This window comes from Patiria miniata, unplaced genomic scaffold (genome assembly GCF_015706575.1).
Source record: "Patiria miniata isolate m_02_andy unplaced genomic scaffold, ASM1570657v1 HiC_scaffold_19, whole genome shotgun sequence".
Classification (NCBI taxonomy): Eukaryota; Metazoa; Echinodermata; class Asteroidea; order Valvatida; family Asterinidae; genus Patiria; species Patiria miniata.
Genome location: NW_024037057.1, coordinates 15,005,371 through 15,021,319, shown reverse-complemented (window position 1 = coordinate 15,021,319; position 15,949 = coordinate 15,005,371). Strand labels below are relative to the sequence as shown.

Sequence of the window (15,949 nt, the reverse complement as noted above, 5' to 3'; positions counted from 1 at the left end):
ATATATCAGACGTTTTAGTATGGTTCTCATGCGTGAACGTATGATCCTCAGACTTGAAAAATAGATGGAAATTCTTTGATTAAAAAAATTCCCAATGTTATTGCCTCTTTCCCAAAGTATCGCCTAAGGAGTTTCAAATTGACACTGAAACCGAGGATCTTGGTGCTGTATTTTGTTGAGAGAATTAGAAATAGTAAAAATCTGAGAGAGTATGAAACAATCCTATATTAATCGCTGAACTTTGAGGGACTCTCTTTCAGTTCTCATCTGAAATTCGTACACATGTATATATGTAATGGAACAAGTGGGGCGTGAATAAAGCGGGGCCCCCCAGAAGACACCATTAATCTCTAGCAAAACAGGTCCGATTATACGGACAAAGAGAGTAGGAATGCAGTCCCGTCAGTGGTTCCAGTATCTGTAATGGAACAAGAGGGCGGGAATAAAGTGGCCCCCAGAAGACTCAATTAATCCCTGGCAAAACGGGTCTTGCGGGGGCGAAACTATTCTTGAAACTCGTATTGCGATCTTTTGTTCTAAGACCGGCCTTCTTCGGCCTTCTTGTACAATTGATGCAAAGATTTCATTATTGTCTACGAGGAAAATGTCAAGTGTTGTAGTACCCTGGATCTTTATAAAAGGTCTCCTCTTGAATGCCAAGGCAATCATTCTAGCCTCCCGCACAGATCGACTTGGAAGCAGCCATCTCTGCGCCTGCTGATTTCGTTGTCGTCTCTGCCAAAAAAAAGAGAAAGGTACGTGTTTGGGAACTTGGCTATGTGCAGTTTTGATGCGTGCGAACAAAACGTTACGCAGTTGTCACAAAATTCACGAGAACAGATACAGGCCTCAGTAATTAGGGAAAGCAGTTCAATGCAAGATTACTCACGTTGTTTTAGTCACGTTTTCGATGTGCCTTCAGTCGTGCGATAGTAGGTCGGTGTATGCATTCATTTGCAATATCTAGAAGTCCATTCTTCGCCGAGATCTGTGTTTTCTTTTTAAAGGGAACTGCGTCCTGGAAAGCGCAATTGGGCTACAACTTTTTTTTAAACGAAATGATGTTCATTGGAAAGAGCGTTCGAATTCATTTCACTTATTCATTCTTGGAAAACATGTTGCTACCTCGAGCCACTTTTTTAATTTCATTATCATTTATAACGGTCAGTCATTGCAAAAATGTTGATAAGACTTGAATCTGGGAGTGAGTAACATTTCCAATTTTGTTAGGAAATACTTACATACCCGAATGAAAGGGACGGTAGCTGGGAACAGAAAGGAGGCCGTTATTTACGGCTGGAATTAAGTATGCGTGGGCAACAGAAAATATCCGCCGTGTCACTGTTAAACAACTCGGTGATTCGTCTTTTCTCTGGAACAGTGCGACATTGGGTTAGATTCCTCAAAACCAAATCTTTGAAAAAGGATGACAGAACAATCTTAAACCTAAAACTCGGTGACTCCAAACCGATGTGCCCCTTTAACCGTTCGCAATCATCAAGTGTTAAGCTGTTTGCCCTGTTATGCTGATATACGTGTAGCCGTGTGCTTGATCTTGTTTGAAAACATCATAGAGCAAGGACCCAAGGAGTCAGAACTCTTGGGCGATTTACATTTTGACCATTAACATACCAATCCCTCGGGAATGTCTATAGCTACAGCACTGTGACCGCAAGCCTCGACCATTCAAAGCGTGAATGCCAGCGGCCTTTAAACAAGATGATCGTCGCCGCCTTTTTAGTTGGTAACCAACAACCGGCCTATATGCTGCATAATAAGTCATGTCACGTCGCTGCTCTTTTTTGAAAAATATATTTTACGACAAGATAGGTTTTTACAACTGCGCAGTTGTTAGATGTGAGTTATGAACTCAAGTTAGCAATGTGCAGTTGTTGGTGCGAAGCGTTATCTGTCCCTGTAATTTGGAGATAAATTGGATTTCTTTCAGATAAGTTTTCATGTATTTTCAGACATTTTTATTTGGCAATATATCATTGATGAAATGTGTTTTTTGGGGAAAATTTCACAAGTGTTCACACTAAAGGTACAGAGCATTTTGTTCTTCACGAAATGATTGTTCCAGTGATGTTGACCAAATTTATATACAGTATCATCCAACTGCGAACAAACACTTCAAAATCATTCATTTTTAGCGATGTATGACAACTGCGCATGCGTATTTACCATGGTACTGTCTACGAAGCCATGCAAACTCCTTTTATCATTTCAACACCATTCTACACAATAAACAATCAAATCATCCTGATTTTGGTATTATATTAGTGCTTGCAGCAGCAGCAACCGGGTACGACGACCCAATGTTTTAATTACATCTTTCAATAATTCGAACCTTTAAAGACTTGATAGTATTTACAGAGCTATCATCTATTATCTAGGCGTAAGAGCCTTTCATTATAGACACATTTAAGTAATCAATTAATTATACAGAATTATACCTGAGACAACACTCTTTTTGCAATTGTTATGATTATTTCTAAATATTCGTACCCCATTTGATATTATGTTTAGTCTCATCGCTGTGATGACTACCAGGTACGAGAGTGTTTTAATTACGGTCATTCAAACATTTGAACCTTAAAGACGTTTTGATGGAGACAATATTTACAAAACTAGGGTCTATCATTTAGGCGTAAGAGCTTTTCATTTAGCATATTTGCGTAATCAATAATAGAATTAACCTTGAGACTTGCCTCCTCTTTACAATTGTTATGGTTATTTCCGAATATTCGCACCACATTTGATGTTATATTAAGGCAAGCTTTTCAGAACTATCTTTTTTGGTTTTGTACCATACCAATTACCTTCCGCTGATGATAAATCACGCATACTATTGTGCAAATCTATTCAAACTTGTTTGCGTTCTGAACGCATTAGATCGCTAGAACAATTCTAGCATCTCATCTAGTAGATCTGATCTTTATGAATCTTACTGCCAACCTGCAAATCTCGTTTTATACCTCCGTCAGAAACTACTCCGACCATACCTTGATTGCCACTTGTGGATTTCATTTGAACCTTTAAGCTTTACAGAACTTTACAGAATATTTGGAAAAATGGAAACGTACACCTGAACTATGCAAGACAACTCCTTCAGGCAAGGGTAGCAATGTTCGTCTCTTATAAATACTGTTTGAGACCTTGAACAACTATGAAATTACAACGAGACTTAACAACTGTGTTAAAAATTGTGTGTTGTCGTTGCTGCTCGCAAGCGTGAAGTGATCTACCTTCAATCCAACCACGCATGTGCCGCTCCCTATTCAAATTACCCGCCCTTAACCACTCTACCGTGTCTCATTTACATATCAATGATAAAGCAGATTTATTCTAATTCGTCCCGGTACTCAACCGAATAAGTCAATACTTTTTGGCATTAGTGAGCGCGGATCTCTATTGTGTCGAAATTAGCGTAGTGAGCAACTCAGCAAGCTGGCGCCAGGTGCTTTCTATTGTAGCTTTCGAGCGCGGCGACCATCATTTTACTTTTGAAGTCTTGGAGTACGAACTCCTTGGGTCCTTGCTCTATGAAAACATGAACACATTGTTCCATTTACACCCTTGTATCATTGAAGAACATGTTTCCCATCTATTCTGTACCCCCCTCCGTAACTCCGTAACTCTTTTTGGTTGAACCGACTCAGTCAGGATGAAGACTTCTGTGTTCCTGGTCCTGCTGGTGGTCATCGGCTGTGCCTTTGCATGGGGCGATTCGAACAAGGGTAGGTGGAACCATGTGCGTGGACGTACACATGCACCTATGTATAATTCGAAGCATTTTATGTCCATAACACAAACCACTTTCAATTTTTTCCGACGACAAAGGCTGTATGTTTTCCAGTTTTTCAGTGTTCAAGAAAATGATATATATTTGTGAAGAAAGACATATCTCATTTGACGTGTACACTTTGTTATTCAACCAGTCACTTTTGTTTGTTTTCCGTAAACATGACAACGACATAATTTTATTTCAAATGCCTGTTTATACAAAACAAATCTTATTCTTTTAAACGTTGTTTATTTATTTTGATCACATGTACAGCTCAAACTGACTGACGAGATATCCTGTTTTGTGTGTGTGTGTGTGTGTTTTAATCAGTGCATATGACTTCGATGTCGGGCGAAGTACATGCATGTAAAGTGCAAAATGCAACTCCTTTTGCAGTCTTTAAAATAAATACTGTTTTCGTTTTCAGAGGAGGAGAGAGAATTGATCAGAGAACTTCTCGGGGCACTTGGGGCTCGTCGTGATGACAACCTGCAAGTAAAGAGAGGTTAGTCAGTCTTCATGTCATAACTGGTCAAAACAGTCATGACGACTTATGTCATGCCATAACGACTTATGTCATGTCATAACGACTTATGCCATGTCGTAACGACTTTCGTCATCTCATAACATAAGAACATTCGTCATGTCATCACAACCTCTGTCATTAACTTGATCAGTCCTTGTTCCTCTCCTACCAAACCTTTTCGATGTCGGACATTGAAAAAAAGGTTTTAATCCAAAAGTTAGCTGTCCTAGCCTTTTTCGGACTAACATGACCTTTTGGCCAATTCACCGGTTAGGCCAAAAAAAAATAAGTCGGCCTCTGGTCAGCGCGGGCGTCGATCTTTTTTGTTTCCAAAATGTTCCGCGGTAGCGCCAACAGCGCCCTCTATTTCCGCACCTCCTCAATTTTTTTTTTACCAAAGAGCACCAAGGAATGGGAAATTGCACCAAGGCAAATGATCGAAAGCACCAAGGCAAATCATGGACGACACCAATGTACATGAGGACACCAAAAAAGCAAAAGGGAGTCAGGTTGGCGTAGCGGTACTTTCCTCGCCTTCCACCGCTGTGACCCGGGTTCGAATCCCGCCTGGGCCAACATATGGATTGGGTTTTCACTCCCTGCCTGATTCCGTGGGTTTTCCCCAGAATATTCTTCTGGGCTTTTCCTCCCACCTCTAAAACTGTAACTTCTTCTCATTGTCTTCTATCCACATGTTTCTCCAGGCTTGCGAGCTACAGTGCCAAGGGCGCTTTTGAGGAATCCTTGGTTTCATTACCAGAAATGATTAATAATAATAATAATAATAAATATAGTACCCCACCTTGTCTGTACAATCCAAGCTTGAAGGAAATAAAAAGCGAAAAAAAAAGAAAAAAAAAGCCGCGTGGCCGCGTCTTTTCCGGAACTTTGATCTGACCAGAGACCGAATATATATATTTTTTTGGCCTTAGTACCGAATTATTAGGCCTTGCATTGTCGACGTACCTTTTTAGGGCCCCTGTCTGAAAGCAATTTGCAGCCAAAAAGAAGGGGTTTTTGCCTTGACATAATAGGAACTCTCGGGAAATCTGACGCTCCGTGGAAGAGATAAAAGACGAGATTATTAAAAGTACATTTTTGACACACAATCTCGATCTCAGGTCAGGAATGCAGAGCTACTTTAGAATGTCCATCCGGCCAAGTCTGTGTCAGGCAAAATCGCCACGATCCAGGAAATTGCCAGTAGGGACATTATTAACTCCCGGAATCTGGAACTTTTGGGAGTTTCGGAGCACGGTAGGTTGATTTCTTTAATATTTTGAAAACCAACTTCAAGGATTTTTGCTATTTAAAAAAATGCCATCCCTCAGTGGCGTATGCTGGGGGGACGTTGTCACCCAGAAAAGTTGATGTTTTCACATGTCATCAGCAACTATGCTACAACCAAGAGCCCCCCCCCCCCTATTGACTGTTGCTTGTGAATAAGAATTGCTGAAATGTCACCTTATTGCCCCAAAAAGCCTATGAATGGGCAAAATTTGGCCCATTGTGCGGGCCACTTGCAAGAAATGACTTGCACTCGGAATCTCTGAAACAGAATTACCTTCTCCTGTGTAAATTAATTCCGGCTAGTTATTATCCTCGGTGCACCTGCAATTCTCCTCACCCCTATAAGTTATATGTACATGTACTAAAATATGTGGCAGAAGGACCCCCCCCCTTCTGTTGGTCATTGTGTTATCGGAATCATAGCAATTCTTTTGTGATATCTGGGGTATGTAATAGTCTAGATTGTATATAGTGTATAGGGAAATGGGGGTATTCCTCTGTCACAAATCGTTCATGGTATGCCACAATTCTGGGTTGGGTTTTTTTGTGTGGTTTTTTTTTTCAAAGAAACCTATTAATTACGGCACAAGGTTTTCAAAGAATTTCTTCAATGTTTTACCCAGAGTCTTTCCACTTGCATCATGAAATGGGCATCAATATAAAAAACACACACAATACAATCACACTTCTGATTCAAGGTCTGTGCATTGGAATGTTTGATCCCAGGGCTTTATTTGACCAACTGTATCAAAAGCATGTGTATGAATCCAAGTGTACGTTGAGAACACAGTCCACTGACTTGCACTGTGACGCATGAATAATCTCTCATATGGATTTATTATTGATATCAAGATGCGTTTATCTTGGTGTTGAAACTTCGTTTCTGTTTCACTTTTTCTTGCAGACGGTGACAAGGCAGATGGCTAAGATTTAGATGTTGACCACTTTATTTGAATTACTTAGGGAGCCAGGTATACTAACGTCCTCGCACTAAATTGAAACTAGTTTATATTTTAATCTTGCAATTTGTTCAGCGATCAAGTGTTTCTGATAAAAAAAAAATCAGCAAACCACTCTCACATTTAAAGGCATTATTCAAACATGCGTCCTCTTCTAAATTTGGATGACTTGGTAAAAAAAAAATGGTCCTCCCGTTCTCCTCCCGCCAAATTCAAAGTCGGATTAAATAAAATAAAAGCTCGTGCAACTATCTTTTCATCATATGATATCTTTTGTATATTTAGTTTATTACCGTATAACCCCGCCCCCCAACATCACAATGTACTGTGTTATTCACGTGAAGCAATCGATACATGTATACCTGAAAATGACGGCACGGAGGGTGGAGTTAACATTGGCCTTGATCCGATGAAAAACCACACTGCTAAAATCCAGAATTATCTGAAAGATATACCCCTCAAAGCAGAAGATAGCTTTATAATGTTAAAAAATTGGGGAGAGCCTGTGGCACCCGTCCATAGCTAACTAACCGGCACCCCGACTCCTGAATTTGTTGTTTGACAATATTGGCTCGGGTACCTATTTACCACGGTGACGTTTGCTGTTCATTTGTGATGATAATCTGGCAGTTATGTAATATATTTGTTATTCTCGTAATATTAAAGAAAATAACAGTTATAAAATACTATTATTTGTGTGTCAAAATGCTTTGTCCGTGTCTAAGTATTTTTCCCTTCCGAGGGACTATTTGCCCTTTGCATTGTTATTGTGTTAGAACAAGATGGCGTTCGTTCACAGCGACCATCCTGCGACAACATAACGGGTAAAGCCTGGTTCATACTTCACGCTAATTTGAAGTCACGAAGCATTCGCTGTGAAATTCGCCCAAGTTGAAATATGTAAACTTTTACGAATTTGCAGCGCGAATACTTGCCACGACGTCACACATTCGCGTTTGCGTTCGCTTTCGCGCCGAGTATGAACCGGGCTTTTAAGACCTAAGTGCTTTGGACACGATGATCAATAACCTCACTAAAGAATATCGTGGGACATCTCCAAAAACTTTTAATATGGAGGAGAGGTGTGGTTAATCGAAAGCGTACTCGAATGCGTATGAAGGATGGGGTATTGAGGATTTGTTTTAAAATAATCCAGTTTGTTTTCTCCATGCCCCCTTACTCCATTGGTAACTGATGACTTCCGGGTGATTTTTACGTGCAGAGATGGCAAGCCCTTATAGTTTTGTCGATAATTAATCTTCCTGAATGGGTCCAATTTGGTCCATGGAAGTACACCATCCTCGCTCACATTGTTCATGCATGCATTCATCTTTACCCTGTTTGAAACGGCCTGTAAAAATAAGTGCCGTTGCACTCTGAATTTCTGACTTTCGTCCTCTGAATTTCTAAATCGTTTTTTTTTCTTGAAGATCCTAATGGGGTTAAGAGTGTACGGTCCTTTCCCCCAAACATCGCCTACGTACGCTAATTGCTTTCAGATGAAGAGAGAATGAATGCATTCGGTTCGAGAACAGAACAAGTCGGGTGTGAATTGAATGAAGCGGGGCTCTATAACCCACAATGAATGCCTGGCTTAATGGGTCTTCTGGGGCAAAACTATTGTTGAAAATCGTAAACAACTTCCTTCCTAATAAGAGGGCCTCCGGCCCCTCTGGCCTTTTGTGCTGTTGATGCTACGATTATCTGCGGGGTTAATGGCATGTTTGCACAAGTGAGTCAAAGGACCTGGATTTATATATAAAGACTTCCTCTCTTGAGTCTAAAGACAGTCAGTTCCACTCGTCCCATCTTGTTGTTGTTTTTTTCCGAAGAAAACTATTAAAGGGAAGATACAACATTTACAAACATCAAAAAACGAAATGATCAAATTATCACGAAATACCGTACTAAATTGTTGGGGATTGACAGTCTAAAGCATCCTTTAAAATCGTGGCTCCTGGTGTACTGACATTTTCAAGAAAAACTGTATTTATTTAGCGTTTGTCGGCCGACCCGCGTTGGAGAAAACTGGACTTTTTTCAAAACCTGTACCTGAGTTTTCATATTATTTGTAGTTATTCTGACATTATTCTTTGCAATTGATTACACATGTGAAGGGGTACAAGCCTGCTACACTGATTCTCTGACCTTACAATTCCCCAAAGTGTATCAATTGCTCAGTTTCATCTTAACTGGGGTCAGGGAGCCAGACTACAAGAAAATGATAGGTTTTCTTGGTTTTTCCAGCATCTACAAGCCCAAAGCGTGAAACAAGTCAGTTGAACAATATTTTCTGTGACACACTAATCTTTCAAATCCATGTATTGCTTAAAATTGCAGCAAAAGCAAATGTTGTACATTCCCTTTAAAATGTGGTACAGGTTTGGAAAACACGACATTGAAGAATTTTCTGTCGAAAACATGTCTGATTGAAAGTCTATGTAACTGTTCAGTGTTTTTAAAGCTCTGTCAGGAGCTTCTTCATGTCACGAGGTCGGTCGGTTGGACGGTCAATCTGACCGTGCCCGATATTTACTAAAAATATTTGACCAAAAATTGACCAAATGCCATGCAGTCGTCAGTAAAAATAAGTCATTTTTTCTTATTTCTTAAAAATGTGGTTTCTGTCACGTCTGCGAAAGGCGAATAGCTGCAAATAATTTGATGACATCAGGATTTGCCAAGGTGTGATATTGGACACTCCACATTAGTCCCACCTACACTTATCTATATTCGCATACGAGGTCGTGCGCTAGAAATCTAGCGCAATATAAACAAAAACATACGCTTTTGCCGACGATCACAACTGAACCAAGGCTCTCGATCGTCCCCAACTGATTTGCATAAAAATAGTGGCCGCATGAGGTCGCTGTTCGCGCTGTATTTTTTACATGCACTGCATAGCGGCAGCGCACGAGGATGGCCGCCGATTGATTAACGAGAGCATTGACCAAGGCTAGGACAATAATGGAACCTTCTATATGTTTAAAGAAGTGCACTTATCAATAAAATTAACCAAAAAGGGATGTCAAATGGTTACCATACATTTAAGATGTGTTCCTAAAAAAAAAATCACTGCACTGCCCTTTAACATGGTACGTCAGATATGTGATGGGATTAAGCAATTGATGATACGTGCATGGAATTTGGCACACAGTCATAGTATGTCATGAGAAAGGTATTTGGCTCTGGGCTCCGTGCGCCGACTAAAGAGGGCGTCCTTTTACCTAGCAACAACGTCCCATGGGCGGGACATTTCGCTGGTTGACGCGCACCGTTCGTTGTGTGACGCACGTACACCAGGGGATTTGTACTATGTGCACGCATATATAATCAGGTTATATTGAACAATAAAAGAGATATTTATACCTTTGAGAAAACTGTGAAATATAATGCGTTTCCATTTTGCTCGACGTAAAGCGAGATTTTCTTCGAAAGCCCTCCCTTCCAATATGTTATTCCACTAGTATGTTTTAACTTGCGCCCTCTTGTGGTGTGATCCCAGTTAGTCACCAGCTAGTTGAGATGATTAATCCACAGGATGTTTGATCCTATAATTCACTAGCAACCAGGTGGGATATTTCATAATATTCTGGCAATTTCATTTGGAATGTTTACAAAATGGTCCATTACCGGTATAAACCTTAAAATAGTCTGGAGTGTTCATATATGGGGTGAGTAAAAAAAACAAAACAAAAACAAATGTCGGGAGTATTGTTTTAGTGAAGTTTTGCATGTATAGCACTTTCAAAATCTAAAATGCTAGTATATTTATGAAAGCCCAATTCATAAGCTTTCTTTTAGTACAAGAATCATTCAAATCACTCATGTACTTTTTAAGTATACAGAATTTTGAACACAACCACCGTTTTAAAGTTGTGTCCACGGATCACAAAAAAAGGTGTGCGTTCTTTCAGCAAAACGAAAACAATTCACACACATCCCATGTGATGTGCTGTGTTTCAAATTCCTTAACCTGAAAATTAAGAGAGTGATTTGAAAAATTGTTATATTAAAAGAAGGCTTATGAATTGGATTTTTATATCCTATATTTTGAAAGTGCTACATGCAGAACTTCACTAAAACAACGGTCCCGACATTTGGTGGTTTTTTTTTTTACTCACCAGTCTTTTTTCTCTTTTGTTTATTGGATCATCTCTTTTTCCCCCGATTAATCTGAACGCATACCCGTTAAAGCCGAAAAACAAACCAAAAGAAAACGAACTTAGTTAAGTATAGTATAGCCCTTCTCCCACGAATAAACTGAAGTATCATGACCAGCGCCAAATCCGGCCGTTATCTGTCCATTACCACGTCGTCATCTGTATGAAAGAAACGTAACAGAAAAGAGCTTTATCATTTCAACACCATTTTACACAATAAACAATCAAATCATCCTGATTTTGGTATTTGTGCTTGCAGCAGCAACCGGGTACGCCGACCCAAAGTTTTAATTACATCTTTCAATGATTCGAACCTTTAAGACTTGAAAGTATTTACAGAACTATCATCTGTTATCTAGGCGTAAGAGCCTTTCATTATAGACACATTTAAGTAATCAATTAATTATACAGAATTATACCTGAGACAACACTCGTTTTTGCAATTGTTACGATTATTTCTAATTATTCGTACCCCATATGATATTATGTTTAGTCTCATCGCTGTGATGACTACCAGGTACGACAGTGTTTTAATTACGGTCATTCAATACTTTGAACCTTAAAGACGTCTTGATGGAGACAATATTTACAGAACTAGGGTCTATCATTTAGACGTAAGAGCCTTTCATTTTGCATAATTGCGTAATCAATAATGGAATTAACCTTGAGACTTCCCTCCTCTTTACAATTGTTATGGTTATTTCTGAATATTCGTACCACATTTGATATTATATTAAGGCAAGCTTTTCAGAACTATCTTTTTTGGTTTTGTACAATACCAAATATCTTCCGCTGAGGATAAATCACGCATACTATGGTGCAAGTCAATTCAGACTTGTTTGCGTTCTGAACGCATTAGATCGCTAGAACAATAATTCTAGCATCTCATCTAGTAGATCTGATCTTTATGAATCTTACTGCCAACCTGCAAATCTAGTTTTATACCTCCGTCAGAAACTACTCCGACCATACCTTGATTGCCACTTGTGGATTTCATTTGAACCTTTAAGCTTTACAGAACTTTCCTTTAGGCTTCAGAGCTTTTAGCTTTACTTAATTGAATAATCGCAAGATACCACTCGTCTATTACATTATGGCTGTTTCTGGATTTGTACCCCATCTAACATTGCTGTGTTGACTGCCAGATACGAAAAACCAAAACCATATTTGGAAAATGGAAACGTACACCTGAACTATGCAAGACAACTCCTTCAGGCAAGGGTAGCAATGTTCGTCTCTTATAAATACTGTTTGAGACATTGAACACCTATGAAATTACAACCAGACTTAACAACTGTGTTAAAAATTGTGTGTTGTCGTTGCTGCTCGCAAGCGTGAAGTGATCTACCTTCAATCCAACCACGCACACATTCCTGTGCCGCTCCCTATTCAAATTACCCGCCCTTAACCACTCTACCGTGTCTCATTTACATATCAATGATAAAGCAGATTTATTCTAATTCGTCCCGGTACTCAACCGAATAAATCAATATTTCAACTCTAACAACAAAATGCTTCAATGAATCCAGAATGACGAAAAAAGATATATTTTGGGGGGGTTGGGGTGATGTGCAACTATGAAAAAAGACTTTCAGTCTTTCACGTTGGCTTGCTTTTGTAAATAGACAGGTACCAGTCTACCCAGCGATAACTGTATTATTAAAAAGATTTGAAACTTTGCCTGGCGGTAGTGTAAACTATAGTGAGGGTTTACGGTGAGAACTTCTCGTGACAACGATCAGAGCATACTGATCGGAACGTCGAGTTAGTTCTGAACCAACCGGTTCATTTCAGAACCACACATCTTCTCGAAAGAGATTTTTCCACATGATGTTACCACAGACCCTCACTAGTTTAACACATACACTCACTAGTTTAATGCAGACACTCACTAGTTTACGCAGTCACTCACTAGTTTACGCAGACCCTCAATAGTTTAACACAGACACTCACTAGTTTAACACAGACACTCACTAGTTTAACACAGACACTCACTAGTTGAACGCAGACCCTCACTAGTTTAACGCAGACCCTCACTAGTTTAACGCAGACCCTCACTAGTTTAACGCAGACCCTCACTAGTTAACGCAGACCTTCACTAGTTTAACTGAATTATTGTCGGGCCTCAAATAATTCGCAAGTTCCCAGTAATCTCTGAACACAGACGGCTTTTACTGTGAAGTCTCTTTCAGGTATAAAATTGCTCGGAAAATGTCAACTTAATTATGCGTGTATTTTATTTTACCCTAGAAATTCGAAAATAGCACGAACAGTTAAAGTTTCAAAATAAGGAGTCGGTAGCTACCTCGTTGTACAGGTCTAGTCTCCAGAGTTCAACGGTTTTCTCTTTACTGGCAAGTACCAGGATCCATAGGGTGACTCTTGATGCACCGTTTATTGCCTGGGCACTCATTGGTGGAATGACACCCTTTCGGAGAAAAACAAATAACGAATGAATACAAGAAAATACGTTGGGGTGATTTTTAGTCCCTTTTTTAAAATATAGTTCCCAAATTTGTGGCGCCAATTGTCTATAAGAATACAGGGTGACATGGGCGTCGCCAGGATTTTGTTCTAGAGGGGGGCAAAACATATTTTCCCGAAAAATTCCTGTATTTCCCAACATATTCTCGATTCATCAGTTTTAGAGGGGGGTAGGACATTCCCCCCCCCAAAAAAACACCCCATTAAATTAACAGCAATATGACTTTGCGCCTCTTTTTTTCTCTTCTTTTCCTCCTTTTTGGGGTGCTTTTTCAGGGGATGGGGAAGCCCCCGCCCCCCTTGCCCCCTCCTCACGACGCCCATGCAGGGTGAGTCAAAAAGAAAGTGAGCCTAATTCAATTTATGCATGTATTAAAAGAGCATGTTCTCCCACTCATCTGAAGAAAGGAAATACAAGAATTGATCCATGCCATCAGAGGTTATGCATGTTTTCATGGCTGTCCATGCAATACCAATGGTATCTAATTAATGAGCTGATTGCAAATTACACATTACACATATATATTCAAATACAAATGAGACTTTAATAATTGAAATCAAGACTGAAACATTCTTTTGACTGTCAGATTTTGTGTTTTGAATATGAGGAACAAGTCGACTCTTATATTTTGTGAAACATTGCAAGCAATTTTTTTTTGTATGTGTTCCTTCGCTGAGTTTTGTGATTTTGTTATTGGAATAGCCATAACTTTGGAATAGAGTATGCAAATTACGTGAGATTTTCACATTTATAAGATGTACTTTATCCTTATTTTTTATGAAATGGAGCAAGCTAAATATTTTCAAAATTGGTCACTCTCTTTTTGACTCACCCTGACCTGTATATTGTATGCTAATGACGTTTCGGACATTGATTTTGCTTTTGATGATTGTGTGGATGTATCAGTTCAATATAACCAACATAAAGCATAGGTTTACCTCCACGTGCAACTTCCAAGGGTAAAGGAAGAAAACATGTCAGCTATTTAGGTGTAGAAAATAGCTATCAGTGATCAGCGAAGTTCTTATTTGAACTGTCCATTTCTGACTGGATGTTGTACTACAGGGTGAGTAAAAAAAAAGAAACCCAAATGTCGGGGCCGTTGTTTTACTAAAGTTCTGCATGTAGCACTTTCAAAATCTATGATATAAAAGCTCCATTCATAAGCTTTATTTTAGTACAAGAATCATTCAAATCACCCATGTATGTTTTGTGTTACGGGATTTTAAACACAACCACCATTTTAAGGTTCTGTCCACGGATCACAAAAACAAGTTTAGTGTTCTTTCAGCAAAACGAAAACAAATCAGATAGGGATGTGTGTGAATTGTTTTCGTTTTGCTGATAGAATACACACCTTTGTTGTGATCCGTGGACAGAACCTTAAGACGGTGGTTGTATTTAAAATTCCGTAACTTGAAAAGTACAGAACCGATTTGAATGATTCTTTTGCTAAAAAAGCTTATCACATCATAGATTTTGAAAGTGCTACATGCAAATCTTCACTAAAACAATGGTCCCAACATTTGAGTTTTTTTTACTCACCCGGTAGACTGCAAGTTTAATGATGTGTCAAAAGTACTGTTTTTGTTAAACGCGACAAAAGAGGAATTATGACCAATTTTTTAATAACTAGAACCATTAGCATTAAAAGAGATACACCTGTAAATAATGTAGAGCCCTAATGAAGACTGCACTCACGTTTCTCAATGGCCGTGTCAAGACGATCTTCAAGATTTGCAAGAAGTTCTCAGATCAACTCTCGCTCGTACTCTGAAAGGGAGGAAGAGTGCCGTTTTATAACACAGCCTGTTGGACTGTTGCATGGGTATGTCCAGTGTTAGGGTGAGGTTGGAGTGGAGATGGGGGTGGGGTGGGGTGTGATAATGAAGTAATGCCAGAGGGACCCTAACGGGGAAGGAGGGGGAGTGACATAGAACGCCCTGGCAGGTAGCAATTTAACCTCTCGTGCACGAGGGGGAGGGGATATAGTGGCCTGACGTCATCCCGAACTTTGACGCATTGACGAATTTTTTTGTTGGATATTTGTGACATTTGCTTACTAAATTTGATTCAAAATGTGCTGTAACGTGATGCAAACGGCTCTCTTCTGCTCTGCATGTATATCTCTTGAAATGTGATTTTTGATTAGGTGGCGACATAAAGTGGGCTAAAGAACATGTACAATATGTTTAAACATTTGGGTTGCCCTGCGGTTGCCTGTCGGCATGACGTCACAAGACACATGGTCTACACAAATCTGCGTTGTGTTTGTACTTTTTTGGTTTTCCGACAACAGATAAGTAGGTTGTCACACCCTAAACCATTCCAGTGGAGCCCGTTGGTTGATATGCTCAAATGATCATGCGAGTGGGCGAATATTACAGAAATAAAGAAACATAGACATAAAGAAACCTTCATAATGTTTACCACCCCTTAAGAAACCTGTAGATATTAAAGCCTATTTTGAAGTGATCACATTACAAATTCAGTTGTTTGTTAAAAAAACAAACATATTACCTCTGTCGTCTTGCTCTCGGAGGGCTGAAAAGAAGAGAAGAGATACCAAACATGTTTTGAATATTTAGTCCTTATTGTAAAATGAGCGACACAAATCACACTCTTTCTTTGCAGGGCGCCCCCAGTACTGGTCTGCCATACCGATGAATAACACCCAAGGTCAAAAACTCTGCAAATTAACATAATAATAGCTTTTGTCTGGCCTGTTGTTAGCTTTCG

The 15,949-nt window shown here is 39.4% G+C and overlaps 2 long non-coding RNA genes across 2 annotated transcripts; one reads left to right on the top strand and one right to left on the bottom strand.

Moving 5' to 3' along the window:
- The first annotated feature begins 606 nt into the window (after positions 1-606).
- On the top strand, positions 607-6,987 carry LOC119725887. The gene is made up of 5 exons (XR_005270749.1): positions 607-755; positions 3,663-3,740; positions 4,215-4,292; positions 5,435-5,570; positions 6,508-6,987. It is a non-coding gene; the product is annotated as an uncharacterized LOC119725887 (long non-coding RNA).
- Positions 2,917-12,099, bottom strand: LOC119725888. The gene is made up of 2 exons (XR_005270750.1): positions 11,729-12,099; positions 2,917-3,036 (listed from the first exon to the last, which is right to left on the bottom strand). It is a non-coding gene; the product is annotated as an uncharacterized LOC119725888 (long non-coding RNA).
- Between the last annotated feature and the right edge of the window lie 3,850 nt (positions 12,100-15,949).